The sequence below is a fragment of the Lonchura striata genome, chromosome W (genome assembly GCF_050655825.1).
Source record: "Lonchura striata isolate lonStrDom1 chromosome W, ASM5065582v1, whole genome shotgun sequence".
Taxonomy (NCBI): Eukaryota; Metazoa; Chordata; class Aves; order Passeriformes; family Estrildidae; genus Lonchura; species Lonchura striata.
In genome coordinates, this window is record NC_140743.1 from 41,537,676 (window position 1) to 41,564,656 (window position 26,981).

Sequence of the window (26,981 nt, forward strand, 5' to 3'; positions counted from 1 at the left end):
GATGGGGATCACGGCATCTCGATCCGTCCGATACTGCCGGCGGTGCACTGTCGAGGTTGCAATTGGCACGCGTTGTTCTTCCACCCTTAGGAGTCCTACTGCAGAGGGGTTTTCTGACAGTCCAGGCAAGGCGTTCAATTGCTTAACGTCTTCTGCCTCTACAGCGGCTATTCCAAAAGCCCACCTGAGTCCCTTTGGGTCTTTGTAATAGCCATTCCGGAGGAAGTCTATGCCTAGGATACACGGAGCATCTGGGCCAGTCACTATAGGATGTTTCTTCCACTCCTTCCCAGTCAGGCTCACCTCGGCTTCCACCAGAGTCAATTGTTGTGATCCCCCTGTCACACCAGCGATGGAAACAGGCTCACCCCCCACATGTCCCGATGGTATCAGAGTATACTGTGCACCAGTATCAACTAAGGCCTCATATTTTTGTGGCTCTGATGTGCCAGGCCATCGGATCCACACTGTCCAGAAGATCCGGTTTTCCCGTGCCTCTCCCTGGCTAGAGACAGGGCCCCTCTAACACTGGTTATTATTCCTTTCCTGGGCATACATACTAGAGGTCCCTTCAAGGGGGTCTGACAGATCGTACCCACAAGCTTGGTCACGGGAGGTTGAGGCTACCTTCACTTTGGTGGAACTCCCCCGGTTAGAGTTTCCCTCCTTAAGTTGACGGACCCGTGCTGCCAGGACAGAAGTGGGTTTCCCATCCCACCTCCCCATGTCTTCCCCATGGTCACACAGGAAGAACCACAGATTAGCCCTTGGGGTGTACCCTCTCTCTCTAGCTGGGGATTGTTGGGCGCTGATTCTGGGGCCTGTGACTCTCATGGGTGCTGCATTAACCTTCCTCATCTCCTCCCTCATCTCCTCTTTAAACTCCTTAATCACAACTGAGATACGAGCCTGCATTGGGCCATTAATCATACTCTCATAATTCCTAAGTTTGTTGGCAACAGAGCCCACTGTCTCCCAGTGAGCGTCAGCATTGATTGTTGCAATGAAAGTGGTGTATTGAGATGGCCCAAGATTTGCTAGACTCCACAGCATTTGTCCTGTACACCTGACCTTGTCGGGGTCATTATTGTGTCATCCATCCCTCCCAAAGAGTACCTCCAATACTGCCACTTCCCTCAGCTGTTGGATCCCTTCCTCGAGGGTCTTCCAGCGCATTCTATGATGGTGCTCCTGCATTCTCTCTCTGTGGACAAACCTCTCCCTGACACTCATTAAGAGCCGCTCCCAGAGAGAAAGGGACCCTGGTTCCCTTACAAAAATCTGATTTATACCCGAGTCCTGGGTCAAGGGTTCCGAGTTCCTTGCCTCACCACCATCCAGCTGCACGCCTGTACCCATAAGTTCCCAAACCCGGAGTAACCAAGTAGTATAAGCCTCACGCCCTCGTCGCACAATGTCTTTATGCAGATTACGGAGACTTTCGTATGTCAGCGACTCGGTGATGATAGCAATCTCTGGCTCCCCTGTGGGTTGTGAGGTTCCTCCATTCCTGTCCCTATTTGCAGGGTGCTCTGCTTTCATCTTAGACTTCCTTGTTTCTACCGGGGCAACTGCTGCTGGCCGTGACTGCCTTTGTGGTTCAGCTGGAACCTGGACAGTTGTAACATTAGTGGGTTCCACAGCTGTACTATTAGACTGTCCGTCCTCAAGGCAAAGGGCCGGTTTCTCACCAGCCGGGGAAATGCACTCCTTCAGCATCTCTCATATCTCCTTAACCAGAACCCTCACCCAATCTGGGCGGTTCATTTCTGAGGTGGGCTGTGGGGCAGGGTCAGGCTCTGGAGCAGCATACCTAGCCTCTGTTGTAGGTGTGAGGGTAGTTATCCAGGTTAATCTTCCCTTATCTCTAAGTGCTAAATATAACAGGCCTATCAGCAACACCACCCATTGTATGATATCATTAGTACTTAGAGAGGATCTTAACCCTTTGAGAACTGGTGGAGGAGACCCAAAAAGATGGTTAAAAGGTTGGGAGAAAGTTTGCCCAGGTGCTATTTCCTCTCAGTAGGTACCGTTATTAAAGTAACCCCAAAAACATACACTTAGTGTGTGATAGCTATGAATCCATGTACCTGCCTTCCAGAGGAAATTAAAGATCCATGAATTCCTCACCCAATTAACCCAGAAGCCAAACTTGATAACAGACACAGTAGCCTTAGTTATAGGACCCATTTTTAGATAAGGGTCTGCAAATGGGAAAAGTATAGCTACGATCACATGCCACCCAAACCAAGGTAAACTAGGCTACATGGTGATGCTTAAGATGTTTTTACACACAACAAAAAAACAAATTACTTAAGAACTGTTAATCCTTTTTCCCTCTCAATGCCCTCGAGCCCCACATTGATGCGCCAAAATCTGTCTTGGTTTGACAAGACAGGAGTCTGTGAAGGAGGGCAAAAGCCTCCTGTGCAATGGAGAAGGTAAACCCCTCCCTCCGAATTACCAGGATTTTTAAAGTAAAAGGCTCTCAGGCAAAGATATGGGAATGGGAGTAACAATTCTTTACTAGGAGAAAACTAGATAACAATTTAAAAAGGCAAATGCAATTGGTACAAACAAAACTAGTGATAAAGTCCACAACCTGAGGATTCGGGGTGTTGGTAGCAGTCCGGTTGAAATGATAGCTTCTCCTCTTGCAGTGGCTGATGAATTGCAGCTAAAGTGGTGATCTTTAGAAGGGTATCGTTTTCTCTGAAGATCTGGTGGCAGTTGGGGCTGGTCTTCCTCTGCGCCGGGGCCGCCTCCGAGCTCCACCGCCGCCGCCTCACCGCGCTTCGGCCGCTTCTCTCAGGAGTCCCGCCGAAAGAGCTGCTTCTCTGGGAATCCTTTAATGAGAGAGAGCTGCCCTGTCTCCCCAAAAAAGGTACCACTTTATGCAATAAAAGAGTGCTTGGCTCCCCCTCTGGGTGGAGCATCTCACAATGGGATGGTGTTACGTTTCCAGCCCTGCAGTGAGTCAGTCAATGGCCCATTAACAAACCATTACCTCTTCGGAGCAAACCATTGTTCTTGGAAGAGATAACAAACCTGCCCAACCTCCAACAGATGGCAAATAGAATACAAGCTTATCTTACAAACCAGGACAGGGGTGCAGTCGTTCAAGGACAGGCTGCTCCAACCTGTAAGCAGGGGCCCCCTCTCTCGACCAGGTCTTCCACTGGATCACAGTCCCCTCCAGGCATCTACCTGCTCTGGCGTGAGCACCTCCCCCACGGGCTGCGGGTGGATCTCTGCATCCCCTGTGGAGCCCCATGGGCTGCAGGGGACAGCCTGCTTCACCATGGTCATCACCACAGCCTGCAGGGAAACCTCAGCTCTGGCGCCTGAAGCACCTCCTCCCCATCCTTCTCCACTGACCTTGGTGTCTCCATGTTGTTTCCCTCACATGTTCTCACCTTCTCCTCTTTGGGTACAAGAAAAAACTGTGTCCACTTTGTTTTGATTTTCTTCTTAAATATGTTATCACAGAGACATTACCAACCTCTCTAATTGGCCCAGTTTTGGCCAGCAGCATGTCCATCTTCAGAGCCATCAGGGATTGTCTCTGTCAGACATGGTGGAAGCTTCTAGCAGCTTCTCACAGAAGCCACCTTTTGGCCCCCCCACTACCAAGAACCAGTCTGTGCAAAACCAACACACCAGAGCAGAAAAATCACCTGTTTACCCATCTTCTTCTCACCCTCTTCCTGCTTTGTCACTTCCTTCTCATCCTCTTCCTGCTTTCTTGCTTTTTTCTTACCCCGCTCCGCCACTGGGCTTGAAATTAATTCCTGGCTCCTCTCCAACTGCCTGCCTCCTCCTTGCATTCCCCCATTATCAGACACAGACAAATCCTCTATCCCTATATCTCCCACATCTGGTGCCACCATCATGTCTACATCCTCCTCCTCCCATTGACTATTGCATTTCAAACACTGGTGTCTGATACTGCAAGACAAACAACATTACTTCAGTCTCCTATCCTTTGTCCTTTCCTTTTCTAAAGCTAACACGAAGGGGTCTGACAGGACAGGTAAACATCCCTATTGCCATTCCAGTTATTTTCTCAAAGAACAAATCTACATAAGGCACCTCATTCCACTTCCCCTGTCTTCTACAAAATAACATCAATTGTAAAATGGTGTAATTTAGGGTACCATTTTCTGGCCATTTAGCTTGGTCTTCTAACTTGTATACCAGCCACCAGTCATTGCAATATTGGATTAGTCTAGGTTTACTTAGTGGATATCTTCCTCTTTTTCCAGTGGTTCAAAATTTGGAGTATCATCCCTGACTTTAGTTTTTTTAGAAGAAACAGCCCCTACATTCAATAATTGCAAGTACACAAGCTATTATCTCTGAAAGGCATAACGGTGTCTCCAGATTTTTAACAGGGGGCACCAAGCCTGCAACCAGTAAAACTGACACAAGACAGTGCTCCAAGCCCACAAACACAACTACATCCACAAACTATTTTGACCATGCACACAAAAATAAAGCAACATCTAACAATACTCCAAAACCCCAGAAAACATTCAATCAACATTCTCTCAGCAAACATATCTTTATATCATGGTCATCCCCATGTTCATATGCCCGCAAACTCAAATTAATACACCACTCTCTGTGGAGTTGCGTTATTTGTATGTTTTATTATCCCTGTATTATGTATTGGTTTATTCCTTTGTACCCCCATGTACAACTTGGTTTATCCCCAGTTTTTCCGCCTTGTCCTCTCTTCCCACCTTTCCAGTATCTATCCATCACCCTGGAAGAGGCGCAGTCTTTCCCTTTACCCCTCCCAGGTGCCTTGTCTGTCACTCGGTGTTCCTTCCCATCCATCCAGAAGCTTCTACTCAGGGCACCAGGTGATTGGGCGAGGACCTGGGACTCCCCCCATATCCTTCCCCCATTAGACCACGTTGTATCACCCCATCTCGGAGCCACTCCCTACCCCTATCCCCATTGGTTACCGGTCTTCCCCTCCCTTACAGTTTATAAGCCGGTGCAAGCACCTTGTGCTCGTTCCTGTTGGCTGGCACCGTTCTTGGATATTTGGCCCCGTTGGCCACAATAAACTTGGACTTAGCCCCCAACAGGATCCGCTCTTCATTTATCGCCGCGAGGCTTGCCAGTGCTGCCCGGGACCCACAAATGCACTCTCCAAACCCCAGCTGGGAGCAGCGGAGGGTGCCTCCATCGCCCGCCCTCGCCCCAGGAGGAGAGCTAGCCGGGGCTGAGAGCACAGGGATCTGGGGCGGGAGAGCGGCAACTCTCACACAAACACATTCCCAGAGTTCAAAAGCAATGCAAAGGCTTCAAAGCAATTGAACAAACTTCACCACTAAAGATACTCCAGACAAAGCTGGTACTGGGCTTTGGTTGTAAATTGAGCCTGTTTTTTTTCTTCTCCACCCAAGTCAAGATGGTGGTGGTGCGCTGTGGGACAGCAAAACTATGAGCTTGGTCTGATGTTACCTCCCAGGGAACACCTCTAATATTACATGGGGACTTGAACCTCTAATCCCTTTTTCTTTCTCCAGGGGACTTGAACCCTCAATACTTCTTGGGGACTTGAACCCCTGATGGGGGAGAAACTCTAACCTCTGAGGGGGAACTTGAACTCCCTGGTAAGCTTACCCATGGACTTGAACCCTATTCTGGGGGCTTGAACCCCCTTACCAGAAACTCTGTTCATACCCCTTGTCAGTAATCCCAAAATAAATAATTTAAATTATCCCTTTACTTACCCAAGGATCTTGCCTGAGCTCTGGATGGTCAGAAGTTAAAGCTCTCCTTGAGAATCCCTGAGAGCTAGCTGGAGATCGGTTGGCCACAGATCCACCAAGGCTCAAGCATGAGGTCCCATCTGGTTTGCCAATTACTGTCACCAAATCTTGGAAATATCAGAATAAGATTCCTTAACACTAATTTGGTGTTAAAAAGGGCATCATTTATTCAGGCCTGAGGTGAAACGAGGGATACTCCTAACCTTCCTACAAGTGTGTTGCTTATATTGAATTGTGGATAAAAGATCAAACTTCACAACTTGTAAAAGTTGTAAAGCCAGTATGTTTATTGCAGTGCTGGATGCATGTGGCGTTTCCCTTCAAAGGACATGCGTGCCCCCTGAGAACTCAGGATTCCTTTTTATTCTTCCTTACTAGTTTACGTATGCATAGGGTTTCACAATAGGTTCATGCATATTCATTCTACTGATTTCGAGTTACACTTGCAGCTAGTTACACTTGTAGCTAGTTTTTTATCAGAAAGTTGTTACAAAATTTCTGAGAGACAGAGGTCATGATTTATGTTTGGCATGAGATTTGAGCTACTCCAGTCAAGGCCTCAGATTTGGGCCTTGTGAGGCCTTCCAGCCTCTGATGCAGTTAAAAATTAAGAGCTTGTGGCACAGCCAGAAATTGTATTAAGGTGTGATGGGAAGCACTGGGCTGTCTGGGTGTGAAGTAATATAGGTTTATAGTGTAAGGTTTAGGCCACCTTAAGGCAAAGGTAAACAATGTTAGCTTGCCAATCAGAGTGCCTTTGTAACTTGTAAACTATGTAAAAGTGTATAAAAACTGCCATCTTCTCTCGAAGGAAGGGAGAACGTTGCATTAATCATATCGATTGGATGTGCATTCTGTCCAGCCAGCTCCCCCGATTTTATGAGGTCCCTGGCTTTTGAAAGTGCAGCAAGAACTCCTGGGTCACCCTGCCCTGTCTGTTTCAAAGTTCGAGGGGCCTCTCTTATCTCTTCAGCTTGGAAATTCACATTCTTTCTCCTGGGCTGGGGCAGTTTTTACTAGTGCTGCAGACCTACCAGACTAAACAGCATATTTTACCTATGCTAGCAAGCTACTAATAATTCAGTGGCACATTTCACCTAAATCCAAATGGATTTCTACCCCTTGAAACAGGGACAAAAAATCAAAATCCTATAATTCCAGGAGTCTTTAACAAATCATGTATTTAATTTTTGCCTTTCAGCATGATAAACTTTGTCTGATTTCATACATCACTGCCTTATATTGCATGCTGAACAACACATTTGATTTGCCTTCTCTTTGCTCTGTTTTCTTTTTCAAGAGCTAACACCAGTGGATCAGAGGGAACTCTGAACTCACAGTTACTTTGCCAATCTGGGTGATTCTTTAAGGTGAAAAACATATCAGCATACAAGACTTCACTTTATTTGCTTTTTTGTCTTAAAATAACAATAATTGCAGTAAGGTATTGTAATCCTTTTATTTTCCGAGCCGCATCTACTGGCGGCTTTCTACCAGTGAGCCCCCCCAAAGGGGCTAGTTTGGGAACCTCTTTGGTCTGGTTAGTTCTTATTCCTTATACTATTTTGTTTCTACCCAAGCCTCACAGTCTTTTCTCAGTTTTTCTCACACACAGACCTCCAGGTGGCAGGTATCAGATGCGATCCTCTGCACATAAGCTTTAAGATCTCAGGTTCTGAATCAGCTTGATTAGGAACCTTCAATTTACACTTGAGGCATAGAACAGCAATATCAGCACCTCTCACAAACTCTGCATTGTAATAGTACTCACACAAGGTGCCATCCTCTCAATGCAGCAAAAACTTCCGGGAATTGCCTGCAGGCTATTCCGTTTATCACCTAATCTCTACAGCGGGTTGTTTTCAGTCCAGACTTACTATATTACTAGCTGAAGTCCGATAAAGTCCCTTTATATAAACTCTCCTCTGTTATACAAAATCTCAGTCTTTTCCAGTTCTCTTCTCGCACAATCTAATTAAAGCATTGTTTCTACTGACACTCACTTTGCTGCCTTGCAAAAGGCTGTGCCTGTTACATCAAAAACTCTGATGCCCATAAACACAGATGCCCCCCTTATCTCAAATTTACGAGAGTCAGGGCTTAAGTTGCTGTGGGAGAGGAATTCCTGGAATTCCTTTAATTTGTTTTACCCCAGTTAAATCACCATACTGTAGCTTTTCTGCATAAAGTGCTACACTTGTTGCAAAAAAAATCCTAAAATCTCCACAAACACAACCTTACAATCTCAAGAATCAAATCACTACAATGCGTCGGAAGAACCACACAAACTCACTGGGAAAGGTGGTATCTCTTAGTGTCCACTTTTCTCAACACAACACAGCATACAACACTTCAGCATCTACTCCCATCAGCTTCCTCTGTTCCCCACACACTCTGGATACAATCAGAATAACAGCACACAGTAAGATTCCAGGAATCAAGTCCGAACCACCGGGGCAGAGGAACCCCCCCTAAATTCATCTAGCCACTGTTAAAATGTGCACAGTCTACACAAATCACCACCTTTAAACACAGTAAATGTCCTCACCCACTTGTTCCACTTCTCCGCAGGGCACTCCCTGCCCCTGCCCCCACAGCTTGTGCCAGCCAGTGCTTCGGGCCTCACTCAGCCACATCAGAAGTGGGTAAACCCCAACCCCCCCCTGCATGCCGTGGGTACACTCCCTTGCTCACTCCCTCTCTCACACACCACACACTTATAAGAGACAAAAGAAGGGTGCAGCTGGTGCTGCCTCTTAGCTCCAGGGCTTTCTCTTGGGAAGGGCAGAGATACCACGAGATTTTGGCTGAGGGGTGAGGGGCTGGGCTCAGCTCCTCACTCTCTCACATTCTTGAGACCGGAGGAGGAGACAGTGCTGTTGCTGCTGTGGGGAGAATCCACTGCCATCACAGAGTTCTGTCCTTTACTGCTTCTTCCTTACTGTCCTAGTTTAGGGCAAATTTGGGAGAAAAACCTCTGGAAGGAGCCCCCAGAAAACAAACCCCCACGGCCCCTCCACACCCACCTGGTTCAGGAAAAAAAAATTCTCGGAGAGAAGTGGAAAAGAACCTGTTTATTTAACAAACAAAACACTCCCCAGCACCAAAAAAAAAATAACACCAGATGACAACAAATCTGTTTCACCACTCTGAAGAGATGACAAATCCAGAAAGTCTCTCCTGGGAGTGGTCGCCCCAGTCTGAGTGCTGGGGATTGGTCTCTGGCACTGGGAATGGCTGCTGTAAATTACAAAGCACAGGCTCTTGGTGTTCCTCGGTGTTTCCAAGATCCCAGTCTGGAGTAGGTTGGAGTGATATTCAGGAAAGGGAAAGGAAAAAAAAACAGTCCAGGGAAAAAATTGGACTGCTTAGCTAAACTAACTAACAAGCAAACACAAAGGCAAAAGCAGAAGCAAGCAAGCAAAGCAAGCAAGCGAAAGCCAGCAAGCAAAGCAAAGCAAGCCAGCCAGCACTAGCCTCTTCTAGACAACAGACCATGGGGGGAGGTGAACCGGCTGATAACAAGACAAAGCAAACCTTCACTTTCAGAGTCAGTTCTGAAAGCACAGAACATAATATCAAACATAAACAGAACACACGACTGGGGATACCAGCATCATAACATCACCCCATGACATTCTCATATCCAGGCTTTCACGTGAAGCAGGTGCATCTTACCTGAAAAATGCAATGAAAGAAAATTATTTAAAGTGACAGGATTCTCTGAATTCTGTGGCACTGTAAGATGATTGATTGTATATAGAGCTTTTTCGAATCGACTATGTGGTGTTTGTGGGAAGAGTATGCTCCTCTGCACGGTTGGGGTGTAGTGAGGCAGAGATCTCTGAAGCTTGCTCTTGGGGAGAGAGGTTTATTCAAAGATTTAGGAATGCTCGAGCCTCGTGCTCTCAGGCGTAGCACGTGGCTGGGCTTAGGAGGACGGGGGAGGGGAGAGAGAAACGGAGGGTTTAGGAGAGGGGAAGCCCCAGAGGGGGAGGAAGTCCAAGAGAGAGAGGAAGTCCAAGAGGCCGCATGGCCGCTCAGAGCCCCCTTTTCAGGGGCTCCTAGGTGGGCTGGGACAAGGCATGGGCCAATGGGGTTACAGACTCTGTTTTAGGGGCAGGTACAGAGGTGCGGGATGAACCACAATCTTTTGCGGGGTGGGATGGAACAGTCCATTTCACTCCAGGATTCATCCAAGGGTAGAAGTGACATTCGGCTAGCTAAGATAACAATCATATCTATCTATCCTCTGCAACAGGTGTTTCTCCAGGCATTCCCCTTTTTTGTTTGTCCAGAACATGATTCAAGGTACCATGAGCGTGTTTAATAATGGCGTGTCCCGTTGGAGAGTGCAGGATACCCAGTTTGTGTGACACTCCCCATAAGCACAAAAACTGCCGTGACTTCTGTGAGACATACGCAGGGCCATTATCAGTTTTCACAGAAGAAGGTATTCCCAAGATTAAAAAAGCCACCCTCCAATGGGCAATCATGTCGCGACCCTTTTCTCCAGTGTGAGCAGATGCCCAATTAGCAGAGGAGAAGGTGTCAATAGACACGTGAACATACTTAAGGCAGCCAAATTCAGCGATGTGAGTGACATCTGTTTGACAAAGCTGCAAGGCCTTTAGGCCTCTGGGGTTCACCCCCGCTGCTAAAGGTGCAGCAAACCCATGAGAGTCAGCACAAGAACTGACAATGTCATGAGCCTCAGTTGACGTCAAGTGAAATTGTTTCTGCAGGGTATGTGCACTTTGATGGAAAAAATCATGTAATGCTTTGCTTGTACAATCTTGTCAGGCTGAGGTGCTACCCACGCAGGCTTAGCTAACCTGTCAGCCCTGGCATTACCTTCAGTTATGAAACCTGGTAAATTGGTGTGACTCTGAATGTGCAAGATGTAATACGAATGAACTCGGGTCTGAATTGTCCACCACAAGGCTTTCAATAACTGAAACAAAGCTGCGTTATTGAATTCCTTCAGAAGTGAACAATCTAAATACTTGGTCATGTCTGCGACATAGGCAGAATCAGTGACCAAGTTCAGTGGTACCTGAGAAAATTTCTGGAACACCATGGCAATGGCCTTTAATTCTACCAGTTGGGCCGAGCCTGACTCATGGCCCTCTAACCTTTGCCATCCAGACTCATCCTTCCAAGTAACAATGGCTTTTTCCAGAACCGTCAGTGAAGTCAGTGGGTCCTTGCACTGGAACCCAGCTGCTTTTTGGCTGCAACGAGAAATTGGTTGTTTTTGCCAACTGCAATAACTTGTGACTGGGCATATGATAGGCAATCTGCCCTGAAAATTTTTGCATCGGACTTTGCAAAGGAGCATTGTTTACTGTTGGGGAAGATGAAACAAGAAAGCCTTATAAATATGATTGCCTGGCAAAAGATTTAGGAAATACAGAGATTGAAATGGTAACAAGTTTTGAGATACCAAACCTTAGTTACTGCACAAGTAGAAAACAATAGTACAGCCAGGATGAAGACAATCCCCCCTTCTGGTTGAACAATGCCCTTACTTACAGATAGGTCCAAAGGTCAAATGGACTGTTCTATCTCACCCCCCAAAATGTATGGTTCATCCCACACCTGTAACCCTCCCCTGAAGCATCAGGTGTCTGTGACCCCATTGGCCTAAATCTTGTTCCAGCCCACCTTGAAGCCCCCTGATAAGGGGTCCCTGAGGACCCAGACACCCTCTCGGAACTTCCACCCTTTCCTGGAACATCCTCTTATCTCCCTCTACCCCTTGCCTCTCCCTTCCCCCACTCCCTAGGGCCTGACACATGTCGCGTCTGGCGACCCCAAGCAGGACCTTTCACCCTCTCTAATAAAACATATATTCTAAGAGCAGCCTTCAAAGATGTCTTGTCTCCACCCATCCAAACCCTCCTGGAGTCCAGCGTCCCTGCAGATTACAAAGCTCCAGTCAAAGTCTTCCTGTTCTACTGAAAAAAATGATTGCCATGGGATCAGCTGCCATCAATTGCAAACACCGTTGACAGCATTTGATTATCAAACACGCGATCAGCTCAAATATTGAGGGTACTGTCTTTTTTTGCTGATGGGGTGTGATGGGTTGTAAGATAAGCTTGTATTCTATTTGCCATCTGTTGAAGGCAAACCTGTTGGACAGGTTTTTGTTATCTCTCTCAGAGACAATGGTTTGCCCCGTAGAGGCAATGGTTTGTTTATACACTATTGACTGACTCACTGCCGGGCTGGTAAATGTAACATCATCCTATTGTGAGGGGTCCCACCCAGAGGGGGAAGCCAAGCACTCTATTATTGTTTAAAGGGGTAGCTTTTGGGGAGGGAGGCAGCTGGCTCTCTCTCTTCGCGGGATTCCCGGGGAAGCAGCTCTCTTCGGCGGCACTCGCAGCGAAGCAGCCGGAGCGCGCTGAGGCGACGGCAGCGGAGCTCAGAGGCAACCTCGGCGCAGAGGAAGACCGGCCCCACTGCCACCAGATCTTCAGAGGAAAACTATATCCTTCTAAAGATCACCACTTCAGCTGCAATTCATCAACCACTGCAAGGGGATCAAACGTCCCAGCAGGACTGCTACTGGCACCCCGAATCCTCAGGTTCTGGACTTTTTCACTGGTTTTGTTTGTACCGATTGCATTTGCCTTTTTAAATTGTTGTCTAGTTTTCTCCTAGTAAAGAATTGTTACTCCCATTCCCATATCTTTGCCTGAGAGCCTTTTAATTTAATTTAAAGATCCTGGTAATTCAGAGGGAAGGGGGTTTGCCGTTCTCCATTGCACAGGAGGCTTTGCCCTCTTTCACAGACTCCTGTCTTGTCGAACCAAGACAGATAGTGGCGCATCAACGTGAGGCCCGAGGGCATTGAGAGGGAAAAAGGATTAACAGTTCTTAAGTAATTTGGTTTTTTGTTGTGTGTAAAAACATCTTCAGCATCACCATGTGGTCTAGTTTACCTTGGTTTGGGTGGCATGTGATCGTAGCTATACTTTTCCCATTTGCAGACCCTTATCTAAAAATGGGTCCTATAACTAAGGCTACGGTGTCTGTTACCAAGTTTGGCTTCTGGGTTAATTGGGTGAGGAATTCATGGATCTTTAATTTCCTCTGGAAGGCAGGTACATGGATTCATAGCTATCACACGTTAACTGTATGTTTTTGGGGTTACTTTAATAACGGTACCTACTGCGAGGAAATAGCACCTGGGCAAACTTTCTCCCAACCTTTTAACCATCTTTTTGGGTCTGCTCCACCAGTTCTCAAAGGGTTAAGATCCTTTCTAAGTGCTAATGATACCATACAATGGGTGGTGTTGCTGATAGTCCTGTTATATTTAGCATTCAGAGATAAGGGAAGATTAACCTGGATAACTACCCTCACACCTACACCACAGACTCCAGATGCTGCTGCTCCAGAGCCTGACCCTGCCCCACAGCCCACCTCAGAAATGAACCGCCCAGATTGGGTGAGGGTTCTGGTTAAGGAGATACGAGAGATGCTGAAGGAGTGCATTTCCCCGGCTGGTGAGAAACCGGCCCTTTGCCTTGAGGAAGGACAGTCTAATAGTACAGCTGTGGAACCCACAGATGTTACAACTGTCCAGGTTCCAGCTGAACCACAAAGGCAGTCACGGTCAGCAGCAGTGGCCCCGGTAGAAACAAGGAAGTCTAAGGTGAAAGCAGAGCACCCTGCAGATAGGGACAGGAATGGAGGAACCTCACAACCCACAGGGGAGCCAGAGATTGCTATCATCACCGAGTCCCTGACGTATGAAAGTCTTCGTAATCTACATAAAGACATTGTGCGACGAGGGCGTGAGGCTTATGCTACCTGGCTACTCCGGGTTTGGGATCTTATGGGTACAGGCGTGCAGCTGGACGGTGGTGAGGCAAGGAACTTGGGACCCTTGACCCAGGACTCGGGTATAAATCAGGTTTTTGTAAGGGAACCAGGGTCCCTTTCTCTCTGGGAGCGGCTCTTAATGAGTGTCAGGGAGAGGTTTGTCCACAGAGAGAGAATGCAAGAGCACCATCATAGAATGCGCTGGAAGACCCTCGAGGAAGGGATCCAACAGCTGAGGGAAGTGGCAGTATTGGAGGTACTCTTTGGGAGGGATGGACGACACAATAATGACCCCGACAAGGTCAGGTGTACGGGACAAATGCTGTGGAGTCTGGCAAATCTTGGGCCATCTCAATACACCACCTTCATTGCAACAATCAATGCTGACGCCCACCGGGAGACAATAGGTTCTGTTGCCAACAAACTTAGGAATTATGAGAGTATGATTAATGGCCCAATGCAGGCTCGTATCTCAGCTGTGATTAAGGAGTTTAAAGAGGAGATGAGGGAGGAGATAAGGAAGGTTAATACAGCACCCGTGAGAGTCACAGGCCCCAGAATCAGCGCCCAACAATCCCCAGCTAGAGAGAGAGGGTACACCCCAAGGGCTAATCTGTGGTTCTTCCTGTGTGACCATGGGGAAGACATGGGGAGGTGGGATGGGAAACCCACTTCTGTCCTGGCAGCACGGGTCCGTCAACTTAAGGAGGGAAACTCTAACCGGGGGAGTTCCACCAAAGTGAAGGTAGCCTCAACCTCCCGTGACCAAGCTTGTGGGTACGATCTGTCAGACCCCCTTGAAGGGACCTCTAGTATGTATGCCCAGGAAAGGAATGATAACCAGTGTTAGAGGGGCCCTGTCTCTAGCCAGGGAGAGGCAGGGGAAAACCGGATCTTCTGGACAGTGTGGATCCGATGGCCTGGCACATCAGAGCCACAAAAATATGATGCTTTAGTTGATACTGGTGCACAGTGTACTCTGATACCATCGGGACATGTGGGGGCAGAGCCTGTTTCCATTGCTGGTGTGACAGGGGGATCACAACAATTGACTCTGGTGGAAGCTGAGGTGAGCCTGACTGGGAAGGAGTGGAAGAAACATCCTATAGTGACTGGCCCAGATGCTCCGTGTATCCTAGGCATAGACTTCCTCCGGAATGGCTATTACAAAGACCCAAAGGGACTCAGGTGGGCTTTTGGAATAGCCGCTGTAGAAGCAGAAGACATTAAGCAATTGAACACCTTGCCTGGACTGTCAGAAAACCCCTCTGCAGTAGGACTCCTAAGGGTGGAAGAACAACGCGTGCCAATTGCGACCTCGATAGTGCACCGCCGGCAGTATCGGACGGATCGAGATGCCGTGATCCCCATCCACAAAATGATTCGGGAGCTGGAGAGCCAAGGGGTGGTCAGCAAAACCCACTCACCCTTCAACAGCCCCATCTGGCCTGTGCGCAAATCTGACAAAGAATGGAGATTGACTGTGGACTATCGTGGCTTAAATGAAGTGACTCCACCGCTGAGCGCTGCTGTGCCGGACATGCTGGAACTCCAGTACGAGCTGGAGTCCAAGGCAGCAAAGTGGTATGCCACCATTGATATTGCTAATGCGTTTTTCTCCATTCCTCTGGCAGCAGAATGCAGGCCTCAGTTCGCTTTCACCTGGAGGGGCGTGCAGTACACCTGGAATCGACTGCCCCAGGGGTGGAAACACAGCCCCACCATCTGCCATGGACTGATCCAGACTGCACTAGAAAAGGGTGAGGCTCCAGAACACCTGCAATACATTGATGACATCATTGTGTGGGGGAGCACAGCGGCAGAAGTGTTTAAGAAAGGTGAGAGGATCATCCAGATACTACTAGAAGCTGGCTTCGCCATCAAGAAGAGCAAGGTCAAGGGACCTGCCCGAGAAATCCAGTTCCTGGGAGTGAAATGGCAAGATGGACGGCGTCAGATTCCCACTGAGGTCATCAACAAGATCACAGCTATGTCCCCACCAACCAGCAAAAAGGAAACACAAGCTTTCCTGGGTGCCATAGGTTTCTGGAGAATGCACATTCCTGAGTATAGCCAGATTGTGAGCCCTCTTTATCTGGTTACCCGAAAGAAGAATGATTTCCACTGGGGCCCGGAGCAGCAACAAGCCTTCACCCAGATCAAGCAGGAGATCGCTCATGCTGTAGCCCTTGGCCCGGTCAGGATGGGACCAGAGGTCAAGAATGTGCTCTACTCTGCAACGGGGAACCATGGGTTGTCCTGGAGCCTTTGGCAGAAAGTGCCTGGGGAGACTCAAGGACAACCACTGGGATTCTGGAGCCGAAGTTACAGAGGGTCTGAAGCCAACTACACTCCCACAGAGAAGGAAATCTTGGCTGCCTTTGAAGGAGTGCAAGCCGCCTCGGAGGTAATTGGCACAGAAACACAACTCGTCCTGGCACCCCGACTACCGGTGCTGGGGTGGATGTTTAAAGGAAAGGTTCCTACTACCCACCATGCCACAGACGCCACATGGAGCAAATGGATTGCCCTCATCACTCAACGTGCCCGTATTGGAAACCTGAATTGCCCTGGGATTTTGGAGATAATTACGAACTGGCCAGAAGGTGAAAACTTTGGTCTCACTGATGATGAGGAGCAGGTACAAGTGGCAAGAGCTGAAGAAGCTCCACCATACAACCAACTACCAGCAGAGGAGACCTGCTACGCTCTTTTCACTGACGGTTCCTGTCGCATCGTAGGGATGAACCGGAAGTGGAAAGCAGCCGTATGGAGCCCCACACGCCAAGTTGCACAAGCTACCGAAGGAGAAGGTGGATCGAGCCAACTCGCCGAACTCAAGGCCGTTCAGCTGGCTCTGGACATTGCTGAAAGGGAGAAGTGGCCAAAGCTCTACCTTTATACTGATTCATGGATGGTAGCCAATGCTCTGTGGGGCTGGCTGGGAAGGTGGAGGAAGGCCAACTGGCAACGTAGAGGAAAGCCAATCTGGGCTGCTGATATATGGAAAGACATTGCCTCTCGGGTGGAAAAGCTGACGGTGAAAGTCCGTCATGTAGATGCCCATGTCCCCAAAAGTCGGGCTAATGAGGAGCACCGAAACAATGAGCAGGTAGATCAGGCAGCAAAAATAGAGGTGTCAAAGATAGACTTAGATTGGCACCATAAGGGGGAGTTGTTCCTGGCTCGATGGGCTCATGATGCCTCAGGTCATCAGGGCAGAGATGCCACCTACAAGTGGGCACGAGACCGAGGGGTGGATCTAACCATGGACAGTATTTCTCAGGTGATCCATGACTGTGAGACGTGTGCTGCCATTAAACAGGCCAAGAGAGTGAAGCCCCTATGGTATGGTGGGCGGTGGTCCAAGTACAAGTATGGGGAGGCCTGGCAGATTGACTACATCACACTGCCCCAGACATGCCAAGGCAAGCGCTACATGCTGACCATGGTGGAAGCCACCACTGGATGGCTGGAGACTTTCCCTGTACCTCATGCCACTGCCCGGAACACCATCTTAGGCTTGGAAAAGCAAGTCCTGTGGAGACACGGCACCCCTGAGAGAATTGAGTCTGACAACGGCACCCATTTCAAGACCAGCCTTATCAACACCTGGGCCAGAGAACATGGTATCGAATGGATATATCATATTCCCTATCATGCTCCAGCTGCCGGCAAAGTTGAACGGTGCAACGGACTCCTTAAGACTACCCTGAAGGCACTTGGTGGGGGAACATTTAGAAACTGGGAAATTAACCTGGCAAAAGCAACCTGGATGGTCAACACCCGGGGGTCTGTCAATCAAGCTGGCCCTGCTCAGTCAGAACCCTTACACGCAGTAGATGGAGATAAGGTCCCTGTAGTACATATGAAAGGTATTTTAGGGAAAACTGTTTGGATTAATCCCACCTCAGGCAAAGACCAACCCATTCGTGGGATTGTCTTTGCTCAAGGACCTGGTTACACTTGGTGGGTAATGCAGAAAGATGGGGAGACCCGCTGTGTACCACAGGGAAACTTGGTCTTAAGAGAGAACTGGGTGTAAGATTTCATGGTGTGCAGATGGAAATAGAATAAGGGGTGGATAATGTCCTGGGTTGTAAGATAAGCTTGTATTCTATTTGCCATCTGTTGAAGGCAAACCTGTTGGACAGGTTTTTGTTATCTCTCTCAGAGACAATGGTTTGCCCCGTAGAGGCAATGGTTTGTTTATACACTATTGACTGACTCACTGCCGGGCTGGTAAATGCAACATCATCCTATTGTGAGGGGTCCCACCCAGAGGGGGAAGCCAAGCACTCTATTATTGTTTAAAGGGGTAGCTTTTGGGGAGGGAGGCAGCTGGCTCTCTCTCTTCGCGGGATTCCTGGGGAAGCAGCTCTCTTCGGCGGCACTCGCAGCGAAGCAGCCGGAGCGCGCTGAGGCGACGGCAGCGGAGCTCAGAGGCAACCCCGGCGCAGAGGAAGACCGGCCCCACTGCCACCAGATCTTCAGAGGAAAACTATATCCTTCTAAAGATCACCACTTCAGCTGCAATTCATCAACCACTGCAAGGGGATCAAACGTCCCAGCAGGACTGCTACTGGCACCCCGAATCCTCAGGTTCTGGACTTTTTCACTGGTTTTGTTTGTACCGATTGCATTTGCCTTTTTAAATTGTTGTCTAGTTTTCTCCTAGTAAAGAATTGTTACTCCCATTCCCATATCTTTTCCTGAGAGCCTTTTAATTTAATTTAAAGATCCTGGTAATTCAGAGGGAGGGGGGTTTGCCGTTCTCCATTGCACAGGAGGCTTTGCCCTCTTTCACAGACTTTTGTCTTGTCGAACCAAGACATGGGGCAACAAGACCAATTCCAAACTGGGAAAAGTATCAGACCACTTGTCACTCCATTGTCTAATGATACCTGTAGGATAAAAATCTGGATTGGTAATGAAAACAGTGATATCAATGGAAAGATCAACTTGATGAATCTGAGAAGCAGAAACAGTCTTTTGTACCTCCTCCAGGTCTCGTTGCACCTCAGGAGTCAATTCCTGAGGTGATCTCAGGTCAAGGTCCCCTTTTAGAATATAATAGAACAGGGACAGTTGTTTTCTGGTTAGTCACAAGAAGGGTCACAACCAGCTGATGGCACCCATCAATTTCTGGGCATCATTCAGAGTCTTAATAGAATCCAAGAATTGCACCTCCTGATGCTGAATAGTTTGATCCAGAATTTTGACTCCTAATTATTTCCAATGAGGATGCTGTTGAACCTTCTCTGAAACCACTTGCAACCCATAAGAATGCAGAGCAGCGAACAGCTGAGACTCTATCCTCAGCAACTCATCCTGAATGGATGCTGCCACCAGGATGTCATCCATTTAGTGACAGCAATATGAATCAGGAAAGTGCTCGCGGACTCCGAACAAGGCCTGAGCCACATACCATTGACAAATATTCAGACTATTTTTGCAGCCCTGCTGCAAAACTTTCCATTGATATCTCTGCACAGGTTCAGCATTGTTAATTGCAGACACAGTAAAGGCAAACTTTGTTTTGTCATCAGGATGCAAATGAACTATGAAGATACAATCCTTTAAATTAATGATCAAGATTTCCCATCCTGTAGGGAGCATGGTGGGTGAGGGCATACCAGGCTGCAATGCCCCCATGCTTTCTATCACTGTCCTGTAACAGCCTCAATTTCCCAGATTTTTTCTTTATCACAAAGACAGGAGTATTCCAGGGACTAGTAGAAGGCTCAATGTGTCCCTGTTGAAGTTGTTCCTGAACCAATCCACGAAGGGCGACCAATTTTTTTTTTTTTCAGGGGCCACTGGTGAACCTAAATGGGTTTGTCCACCAGCCACTGTAAAGGCAGCGAAGGATATCTTTCATCCTTCAACGCAGAGGCCCCAATTAAAAATCCGTCCTGCCAGGACAGGGCTGAGCCAGCTCCATGTCCTGAGGAATCACTTGTGTCAGGATGCAGTCCCCCTGTGCGCTCATTGTCCTGTTTCCCAGGCCTACCAAAGAACGGCCATTAGCATGATATTTAGACTTACATTGGGTTGAATAATGATCTGCCCTTAGGCATCTAGAGCACAAGAAACTCGTACTTGGCCCTGTTTTTTTTGCACGTTCCTTGCTTTCTCTTGCCCTTATTTTTCCTCTTCTTCTGTTTTCTGCTCCCTTAATGTATCTGGCCTGGCTGTAAAGCAACCGTCAGAGCAAACACATTGTAGTCTACAGCACTTATCTTGGCACATGCATTGACCATGTCTATTAGCATCGGGTCACCTGGAAGAGCATCTATGATCTTCCGGCAATCACTGTTTGCGTTGTCCCGAGCTAACTGCTTGCATAAAACCCTCCTCAAGGTATCATCCTCAACTTGTTTCTCCAGGACAACTGCAAGCTTCTCAACAAATCGTAAAAAGGCTTCATTGGCTCCTTGAGTTATTGACATATACCGTGGTCTGGGGGAGGCCATTTCAATAGTTTTTAACAATGCATTAAATCCTACACTTTGACTCTGCTCAAGAATGGCAGAGTCCCAGGTAGCCTGAAAATTAGGATTGGAAAAGGCCTGTTCTTCCAGGAGAACATCCACCCCCACATAAAACCTAGGATCTCCCTGAGGCAAAAGCCTGTTACTTGCTGCAACCTTTGCAGCAGCCTGCGTCCAGCTGTCCAAAAAAACCTCATATTGCACAGGCTGGAACAATGCCTGAGCTATATGCCTAATATCAAATGGAGCAAGCAGGTCTGTTTAGCACTCTGAGAGCCAGCATAACTTGCACAGAGACAAGGCCATGGATGGCACAGTTGAAGGTGCTGCAGTGCTGGGTGTGTCTAGTACAGCCATGCAGGCTGATGACAAGAGAGCCGACTGAGAAACCAGTGAGGTCGTGACAACCACCGAGAGTGCCCTCACCCACGATGTGGAGGGGGCAACTTGAGTTGGGAAAAGCAGCTCCTGCTGGCCGTGAAAGAGCTGGCCCTCCACTTGCTGGGGGGGAAAAGGCAGGACTGACTGGTAGGGCCAAGTGGCTTGTGGGTCAGCACAAGACTGCCCTGCTGCCCCCTGCCAGATGGAGGTGGGCATCATTGGCAACTGGAGTGGGGCCAGCTGTTGCAGCGGTTCGCCAGCTGCTCTTTGCAGGGTAGGGGAAAGACCGGCCCATCAGCCGGAGCAGTGATAGTTTCGACACCTCCAGTGGAAATGAAGGGGCTGAAAGTGGACCAAACAGGGAGGGGCCGTCCCCCGGGTGCAGCCAAGATGCAGCTATCACTCTCGGCGGTATTGGTTTTGCAGGAGGAGGAGACATCAGCCTTACAGAATCATAGGGACAAGGATACGTGGGAAGAACATAAACTCTAGATGAGAGATCGGTTCTGTGGGGAGTCCCCACACCCCCCACCCGTCCGTGCAGAGCTGGAAAAAGGCCGACACCTGCCCGGTCTGGCAGTCCTCCCTCCGGAGTGTCAGTGCCCCCATAGAAAACATCTTCACCCTCTGAGGTCCCCACTTCCAACTCGCTGTCCCCCTGGGTGTGGGCTCAGAAGACAGGGGACCGGAGTCCCCATACAAGCATAAATCAAGGCACTGTGGAATCCCCTTTAGAAATTCCTTCCAAGAGCCGGTGGGCCAATGCCTCCCACAAGTGTGGACTAAAAGTGGTGTCCACATCTACCAGAAAGTCATGAGATTTGGTCCAGGCTAACAGAGCGCAGAGTGAATCATCCAACACAGAGACTACCATTAAGGAAATGCCTAGGTTTGGAATGACAGGTGTCTGCTAAGGAAGGCAAGAGCCTCCCCTGAAATGGAAAATGTAAACCCACTCCTTCCGAATTGTTATAAATTTGAAATTAAGGGGGCTCTCAGGCAAAAATATGGAAGCAGGAATAGCAGTTCTTTATTAGGGAAGAAAATAAAAAAAATTAAAATAAACAATGCAGTAAATCAAAGCAACACTGACAGAGTCAGAATACAACCTGACACCCTGTTAGTGAGGGTGTTGGTAGCAGTCCAATTGAAATTGTGGCTGCAGTCTTCCTGGAGTATCAGGTGTGGTTCTGTTGGAGTAGAGATTCTGTAGAAAAGGATGTAGTCTTCCTCTGAAAATCTAGTGGAAGAGGCAGCTGTTCCTCTTGGAATCCAGTGGAAAAGATGTTCTGCTGTCCCGAAATCTCAGATTATATACAGGTAGGAATGCTTGGCTCCTCCCTCTGGGCAGATCATCTCACAATGGGATGCTGTAATTTTATCAGTCATGCAGTGACAGTCAACGGGCCATTAACAGAAGATATGTCCCTGGAGGGAGGATTGGTCACAGATATCGGTACTAGATTGTCAGAAACGAAAATTTGTCCAGCCAACTTTATATGAAAACATAAAATATTTATTTTGCAATCAAATTCTATCTAGCCAGCTACAAGGAAAGAACAGAGCCGAGCCCGGGGTCGGCCCTGGGTGTGCAACAAGGAGTCAGCCTCAGCAGAGGTTTTCCCCTATGCCCACACACCGCCATCCTGGCCCAAGCAGTTTTTATAGGGAAAATTCCGCCTGAGGTCAAGATTTCAGCAATCAGTCTTTTCTTCTATTCAGAGTCCATAGGTTAATAAGATTTTCTTTTTTTGGTGATGAGGAGAAATAATTCAGTGTCCAGAGCAGGTGAATCCCTGATGAGATTTTACAGGAAGGCTGCATTCACATGGATCTGTCTGAGGATTTCCATGATATCCATCTTGGGTCGTTTACGTGAAGATCAGCACCTGATGATCAACACCTGGAGTCCCGATGGTCAGCACCTGGAGTCCATACAAGGCCCATCTCCTGGCCAAGCCACATCCTTTTACTTGTAAATCAGTTTCCAATATACACCCAGTCTCGCCTGCAAAGGGGCGGAACTAATACAAACGGGCATAATCTAACAAGTATCCAATATTACATATTTTATACAAGGAATGGTGCGAATTATATTTACTACACATAACAGTACCTTCCCCCAAATATAAACATACCTCTTTTCTGTAGTTCCAACTGGTTCTGGTCTTTCCCCAGGTAGTCAGCGTGATCGCAGGATCCCTCCTCCCAGAAACTTCTGGGTGGGCACCCAGAGGGGTCCCAGACCCCCACTGGCCCCACGGACAGAGAGAGCAGAGTCCTGCCATGGTCACCAAATGATTTATTAAAAAAATATGGATATTGATCTATTACCGATATCCAACAGTGACGGACAAAAACTCTGTAACAGTTTAAAGTTAGAGAGTGTATGTTTATTCTACGCCGGGCAGCGTGCGGGATAGCTCCCAAATACACACCACAGCTTCCAGGTGGTTACAGAGTCTTTTTATCCATACAAGTATTGAATACCCGAAATACAAATACAAATTCATAATTTTGGTATATCCCATTCCCCACTTCGTATGCTAATCATTTCAGAAGCTATTAAGCGTGCATAGTTTGTTCCTTGAAATGGCTCGGTGGTCCCTTTCATGGGGAGGGGTCCCAAAATGAGGAAGTAAATGAAGTCTTCCTCGTTCTGACCTTTCTACCTTTTCAATGCAAATATGACAAATGAACTCTTGGTAGAACTCCCATTCCTTGTCTTCAATTGGTTTCAGAACAGAGGAGGCCCACAATTGTCTTATGTTCCTAAAAGCTATTTGTCAGTTTCTCTATTCTTCATTATAAACCCAGCTAACTAAACATTGTGCTGACAAGCAATCAATTATTAGTTAACTACTAACTCTTAACTTCATCAAGGCCTACTCATTTATTTTAATTAACTCTAGTAAGGCTTATCTCTAACTAAAATCTCTAAATTCCTTACAATTTACCTTTCAAAGAGAGGCTTGGACCGTTACCAGCAGGTCAAAAGGTCCTGCAAACCGGCTATAGGTAAAGAGTTCACTATGAAGAAGACGACTTTCTTCTTCCCATATGACCACTCCCCTATTTCAAAATCCCACTGACTCAATTAAGGGAGCACAATTGCTCAGCCATAATAGGTATTCAGCTAATAATACAAAGCAGGCAGGTAATGATTATGTATTATATATCCTTAGAAACCTTGTGAATATGTAAAATCTTTTCTGTATAGAGGGCAGGAGTCTGCAACTCCTTGCACATGTATTTGGAAATTATTCCACATGTGTCCAGTGCACTGCAATAAATACCCTTCTTTTCAACTTTAATTAGTTGAAGAGTCGTTTGTTCGTGCTTCATTGCGGCGAGCCAGCAAGGAGAATTCCTGTCTATCTGTGAAACCAGACCAGGCTGTGGATGGCTCTTGGCACCACCAGGATATTCCTGGAGAGATCTCCTCTCCCTGTCTGTTCATTGCAGGGACAAAAGGGTATGTGTTTCTGTTTGTAAGTTGCATATACACAGGGTAAGGGCCAGTTGGTAAGTCACGGTGGAATGCCCTGTATGCAACGTAAGCCCAGAATGTTTTTGTTTTGCCAGCTGAGGGATTTGTTTGGTCCCAGATGTGAAAAATGTTATTGTGATTCGTGTCAATTGGCAATGGAATCAGCAAATGCTTGTATTTGTTATGAACAAAACAGCCTTGCTGGGACACTGCTGGCTTGAGCTAAGTACTGACATTGAAATGCTAATTAGCCAATTGCTCCTGGGAATCACCTACACCCCCACCCACACTGCCATTCTAGGACTGGGATGCAAAATAGAGGGACCAGTGGAATCATGGGAGGGGGTTTTGGGGATGAAAACACCCCTAAATGGAAGGCTGGGTACAGTGGAGGGGGCTGGATGGGTGTGCTGGTTGGGGAAAAGGGAGCCACATCCCTAGTTTATGTCTGACCTGTCACCATAGCCTCCAGAGGACTGGACTGGACTGGGCTGTGGGAAGCAGAAACAAAGAAGCAGCTCTTCCTGGTGTTACCAGGAGGAAAGGAGAGGTGACAGCTGCTGCTGGACTTCAGCAACAGACCCTGGCTCGTCCCCTCACCCTTTGGCTACCAGTGTGCCAGTAGAAAAGGAGAGAGGACAGTCTGCTGATCAGGACTTCAGATGCAGACTGGACACCTCTTCACCTCCGGCTACCAGTGTGCCACGAAGACTTCAGGGACAGACTCTGCACACCTTCTCCCCCTTTGGCTACTGGGAAAAAGCTACAACAGCAGGGCGAGCTCCGTGTCGAGCCCCCTGCCCAGCTAATCTTTTTAATAAAGAGCTGAACATTAATAAAGGCATAAGCCCTGTTCATTTCTGTATTTGCTTTGTGAAAGTAGATGCGTTCCCTGGGATAACTACAAAGAATGGTTTTGAAACTTTCTGGCCGAATAGCCAAATAAAGCACTGAACAAGAAAATAGAAGTATAGCAGGGTAAAGAGATGAGGTAGAAAAATGAGTGATGCGTAGAATAAAATAGAGGAATTTGTGGTAAAGCTAAGGGATATTGCAACAAAGTGACTAAATGCTTATGTATAATAAAAAGCTTGATGCACTTGTTCCAGACTAAAATTATGTAGCAGACACTGGTAAAAGGCCTCCCTCCAGATGATCACAAAAAAGACAGGAAGCCAATGACCACCTGGAAAGATTATGAATTTTCTGATCCCAGCTTATTGATATTTTCTTATTCGGACTAACACAAGCACACCGGAAAATGCTTTGTAGGCTTAAAAACAGTATATATACTTTACCGAATTTGTAAGTGGTGTGTGCTGTGAGTGGAGCAGTGACTCCCCGACCACCCAGCACTGCTTGGTTGCTTTCTTTAAAATAAAAGATATAAAAATGAAATTTTATATCATAGAGGACCACCAGTGGTTCCGGGGTGAACTAAACAGGATCCAGTGTTTTATTGCTGCTACCTCAATTATCTATATTGCTGCTAACTTTAAGTGTTTGTTGCTAATTTTAATTGTTTGGGGCTAGGCATGTTTGCATTGTGTCTTGACTGTGAGTGATTGAGCAAGGTGATTGAGATGTACATATGTACTGGCATTTCCATCTTTGGGTGACCAAAACGGCCAGAGAAGAGCGAACCTGAATGTGGGTGAATGCTGGAGTGTTGTGTGGTGTTGTTTACATGTTCTTTTAATAAAGAGACTCCCCTCCCTTTGAAATAGCTCACGGTCCGTACAAGCTTCCTATTTGTAGGGAGGACAGTATTTGTTGTTGCACCTGGTGTTCAGAAGTAACTGGTACCCCACAGATGTCTTGTGTTTGAGTTCAATTGAATCTTTGTGTAGAATTTGGGAGGTAGAGGTGTGAAAAACACCATTCACTTGTGTTAAAATTTGCTAACAAAGGATTAACCCTTAAAAGCAATAGCCTATTGCATATTCATATATCTCAAACATGATTCAAGCATTCCTTTTGTTATAGATAAAAATTGATCCAGACAAATTAAAAATGAAAAAATAAAAATTTTACTATTAAGATCGAATTCTCTCTGAGCCAGCCACAAGGAAAAGGACAGTGCTGAGGCCGGCATCAGTGCTAGGTGCGTCACAGAGCGGATAGCCTCAGCAGAGGTTCCCCGTATTCCCACACACCATCCTCTTGGTACAAGCAGCTTTTATAGGAAATATTCTGCCCGAGGCTGGGATTTTGGCAATCCGTCTTTTCTTCCCATTCAAAGTCCCACATTGTCCTGGTTTGTAAGATAAGCTTGTATTCTATTTGCCATCTGTTGGAGGTTGGGGCAGGTTTGTTATCTCTCCCAAAGACAATGGTTTGCCCCGTAGAGGTAATGGTTTGTTTATGCACCATTGACTGACTCACTGCAGGGCTGGTAAATGTAACACCATCCCATTGTGAGATGTTCCACCCAGAGGGGGAAGCCAAGCACTCTTTTATGGTATAAAGTGGTACCTTTTTGGGGACAAAGCAGCTCTCTCTTTGGGGGATTGCCAGAGAAGCGGCTCCTTCGGCAAGACTCCCGAGAGAAGCAGCCGGAGCGCGGTGAGGCGGCGGCAGCGGAGCTCGGAGGCAGCCCCGGCGCAGAGGAAGACCGACCCGACTGCCACCAGATCTTCAGAGAAAACTATACCCTTCTAAAGATCACCACTGCAGCTGCAATTCATCAGCCACTGCAAGAGGAGCAGCTATCATTTCAACCGGACTGCTACCAACACCCCGAATCCTCAGGGTGTCAGGTTGTGGACTTTATCACTAGTTTTTTGTTTGTACCAATTGCATTTGCCTTTTTAAATTGTTATCTAGTTTTCTCCTAGTAAAGAATTGTTACTCCCATTCCCATATCTTTGCCTGAGAGCCTTTTAATTTAAAAATCTTGGTAATTCGGAGGGAGGGGGTTTACCTTCTCCATTGCACAGGAGGCTTTGCCCTCTTTCACAGACTCCTGTCTTGTCAAACCAAGAC